The following is a 4,500-nucleotide window of genomic DNA, read 5'->3' on the forward strand; positions in this document are numbered from 1 at the left end:
AGGCAGGGCAACAGCACCATGGCAGAGAAGGGAGTCATTTTTACTGAGACCCTGGAGCTGTGTGTTCCTTGAGCCTTAGGGAGCACTGATCCTTGTTGGGAAGGCTCCCCCAGAGCTCGTGGGTCACTGGGACTCTTCCAGGAGTCCTTGCAAGCCTTCTTGGGTAAAGGAGGGGCTGAGGCAGCTGTGGGGCAAAGTGCTCTGCCTGGGGCACTTGGCAGCCTCTGGGTGCTGCCTCGCAGGGTTTGCCCCTCCTTGGCAAGACATGTTGGAGTGGGAAGAGGTAGAAGGCAATTTATCCCTGTAGGGCTCTTCAATGTGCATTTGACAGTGACCAATGTGTTCTGCTCCATTTCACAATCTTTGGGGGTAGGCATTCTCCATTCTCTCAGTATCTCTGATTGTCCTGGGGTCATCTCTTTGCCCAGATGTCTCGTTCCTGAGCTCCAAGTGTCCCCCCAAGTGCTGCTGTGTGATGAGTGCCACCTGAAGGTGCCCTATGAGAGGAAGATCCTCATTAGGAATCCCAGCCACCTTCCTGGCTGCTACGGGCTTATTCCCCAGGTTTGGCATCACATCCACCTCCTCCTGTCAAATATTCCTGAGGAGATTATTGGGGGAAAAAAGGGTTTGGATAAGACCTTGCTGGTTTCTAATCAGTCCTAAAGATCTGCTGAGAACAGGATCCTACCCAGCTGTAAACTTTAGGAGGCAGTTTAAGCTCCTGAGGAAACAGTTGATGTTCCAGTCCTCAGGGCGTTTTCCTGTGGGAGATCTTAGAGGGTTGTGAAAAGCTGCTGCACCCACAGACACCAGTGCCTGTGCTGGCAGCCTCCTTGCAGGATGCCCTGGGAGCGGTAAACCTACAATTCTTGCATCTTGTTTGTGCCTTTGACCTTTGTCCTGGGGAGTTTTAAAGGTGTGTGTAAGTGTCTGTTGTGGTGGATGTTAAGGAGCCTAAAGTTTCTTGAGAGTTCCCTCTGAATCTGCGTTTCATTGTGTCCCTTCCAGAAACGCAAGGAGGACTCTGCTGTGCTCTACTCCAGCCCCAAGCCCTGTGGGATTGTGCAGCCCCAGAGCACAGCAGAGATTCCAGTTGTGGTGGCAGTGCAGGCCCTGGGCACTCATCGCACCAACGTTCTCATCGGCGTGTTCGGGGATGAGAGAAACCCCCTGGTGAGGGCAAGGGGAGATGTGAGCCTGTGTGCAGCTGCTCCTGGCAGGGTGCACAGGGACAGGGATTCTGCCGGGGAAAACAGGCACAGGCTGCTGGGGAGAAGGACAGGAGGGATGGGGGCACAAACAGCTCCTGCCTTAGAGGTGGGAATCTCAGTGTCTGACACAGAATGGAGTTGGGCGAAGCTGGAATCCAGGGGCATTTGAGTTCATTATTCTTTCAAATGCTGTTAACTTTGGAAACATCTGTTTGAAAATGTCATCTCTCTGAGCACAAAAGAGGATGTCAAAAGTCTTCTAGGAACCTTGAGCTTTCTGTAAAAGAAAGGAAAGCTGGCATTTGAAGACTGGTTGAAAGGATTGAAACTTCGATTAAAACATATGGAAATGGCAATGCCAAATTCCTTGGATGGCACCAAACATCTGAACCTGGGCCATTGTGGCACTGCCTGTAAATCAGTGAACAGGAAGGAAAGGCAATGCAGGCTGTGCCAGGGAGCCTGAAGTTTGACCAAACAGTTGCTTTTAACTATCAGGCTGCTTCTCTTAAAGAGGAGGGTTTCTCCCCACCAGAAGAACCAGTTGTTTAACTGTCAGGCTGGTCTTACCTAGAGATTTTTTGCAAAGATTAAAGCTTTGGGCCAATAATTTTTAGTTTGAAAGGTTCTCTTACCTTAATCCTTTTTGATTTGGAGGTGAACATGTAATTTTCTTTTTCCCCAAAAGCCCAGCATTTCAGCTGGGGAGTGGTAGCTGTCCCTAAAGAAATAACTTGAGCAGGGTTGAGCTGTTGAAGGTTTTTTAGGTTTGTCTGTTGTGGTTTGTTTTGGGTTTTTTAAAATCTTTCTTGCTTGCTTCCTGGAACAGAGGGCACAATTACGGAGCTCAGGACGGCTGGCAGAAATCTCCCCAAGCCCAAGGCTGGCAGAGCTTGGCAGGATCCCAGCACCACAGCCTGTGTATGTATGGATGGATGGAAGGATGGATGGGGAATGCGACCTGAGTCACCTTGGAGTGTTGGAAAATGTCAACCAACCCCCCAGCGCTGTCAGGGGAACACTCCTGATAAATCCCAGGTGGAGCTGCAGAGTTTCTGGCCTTGGGCACTGGGGGGGCTGTGCTGGCTGGGCACTGGCTGGGTCTGCCCCTCGGTGTCTCAAATCTCACCTTTTTGCTGCCTTCTCTGTCTTTTCCACTCCCACTGTGCTTTTTGCATCCCCACCAGGTGTAAATGCCTGTCCTCTCTAGTTGCTCAATGCAAGCAGGTACAGCTGCTGCAGCACCTCAGTGTCACCCCTGGGCTGCCTTTAGAACAGACCTGCCCCAGCCTGGATTGGGAAGGTCTGGATCAAACCATTTCTCAGTTCAACGTGCCAGCACTCATCCAGGGGCTGCATCCTGGCCGGGAGCTGCTCGTGCAGGTGTCCCTCCCTCCCTCCCACTGCAGGTCCCTGTTCATAGTTATTTATTTTCCAGAGATGAGCTCCACCCACCTAAATTCAAACCCCAGCCACCGAAGGAGAGAAGAACCAGTCTGGATTGTGCAGCAACTCGATGGAGGCACTTCAGGACTGGAAAGGAGGAGGCAGCCAGAGCCTTGAAAGAAGTGCAGGATTTTAGCCAATCTTCAGGAGCAGAGGTGGATTTTCTTGTACACCTACTGCTTGCTTTGCCTCCCCAGCCTGCCAGCACCAAGTCCTGCTCATGCTGAGCTCCCTTTTTGCTGCCCTGCTGTGCTGTGCCCTGACAGTGGGCTGGGCAGCAGGGCCAGTGGCTGGACATGGGCTGAGGGAGAGGTAGAAATAGGAGAGTTTTCCTTGGAGAAGCTGGCTCAGATCCTACAGGCCTGTGCTGAGTGTGGGATTTTTTGCCTTGTTTCCTTCCCAATGTAAGATGAGGCTTTTCTCTGCATTATAATGGTAACACCTCCAGCTTCCCTCCCAGAGCAAGCTGGGTTGATCCTGATCTCCATGGAGCCTCTTCCCAAGGCAGCCAGACTCCCTGTTTGCAGGGCTCTGCTTTCACCCAGAGCTGCTATTGCACTGCTGGCCCTGGAGCTGTCTGACAAAGGGAGACTTTGCAGAGGGGCTGTCTCTTCCTCCCAGCATAGAAAGTGGCTTGTTTTTTGGGTGCCAGCACCAACTGCTGAGCACCCTCACCTCCCTCGAGGCTTGGAGGGATTCAGGTGCTCCCTGGACGTGGCGCACACTGCCCTGGGAGCAGAGAAGGCAAGAGGGAATCTGTCTCCCTTGCCCGTTGTCAGTGTGGCAAGCAGGGCTGGAGCTGCCAGTGCCACTGGGGGCCCTCAGCATTGGCCACAGAGGGGCCTCCCATCCCTGCAGGCCCATCACAAAGTGCTGCCGGAGCAGCTGCTTGTTGGAGAGGCCGTGCAGGGATGTCCAAGGACGCTGTGCGGCACCTGTGGAGGGCACTGCTCCCCCTGGAATTCCTCAGGTGCTCCATAGGAAATTTTTGCAGGAGCTTTTGCTGTAGCACCTTTAGAAAGAAGCATTTAAATCAGAGAGAGAGGGGAAGAGCCTCAGGAGTCAGATGAGCTGGGCTGGACTCCTTCCCTCAGCTCCAAGAGCTCTCACTCTGAGTCTCCTCCTTTTCTAAAAGCAGGAAGTTTTGAAACTTTTTAAAGGCAAGTTGGGCATCAGAGAGAATTTCTACTGCCAGGAGCCATCCCAGTTCACTTTCATGTCATGTACTAATTAATGCATTGACCCATGAGTATGGGAGAAGATTTTCCCCATGGTCCCTGCACTGGTCAATGGCATGGATGCAGGATGAGGTGAGGGTGATTCTGGCAGTGTTTGTGGAATAGGCCCCTCTGGCTACAGCTGCACTTTGCTCCAAGATGCTCTTCTGCCTCTATTTCCATGCTCAACACCTCAATCTCTCCTGTCTTCCGTCCAGGCTTTCAGTATCCTGCCACTGCCAGGTGTGCTGCAGCCAGGAGAGAGCCAGCAGGTCTCCTCCACCTTCTCTGGCCAGCTCAACACCACCTGCAATGTCCCGGAGCTGTACCACATGGAGGGAGGCTCCACCTCCGAGGTGCTGGTGCCCAGGGCGGCCTCATGTGTCAGCTCCTCCCTGAGCCCCCAGGAGATCAACTGTGGCTCTCAGGCCCCTCTCAGGGACAGGTGAGTCAGCCTTCCGTGGGTTCCTGCTCTGCCATGGGTTATTGTCCCTGCAGGGCTTCCCTGCTCCAAGGCCTCTGAGCTCAGAGGAGCTGCAGAGCAAAGGCCAGCAGCAACACAGGGATGGCTACTCTGAGCTCCCTGGCTGCCAAGAGAGGAACGACCTTCTTCTGTTGAGACA

Source organism: Melozone crissalis, unplaced genomic scaffold, assembly GCF_028551555.1.
Source record: "Melozone crissalis strain CALT ecotype California unplaced genomic scaffold, PUWL_Pcris_2 ptg000172l_1, whole genome shotgun sequence".
In the NCBI taxonomy this organism is placed as follows: Eukaryota; Metazoa; Chordata; class Aves; order Passeriformes; family Passerellidae; genus Melozone; species Melozone crissalis.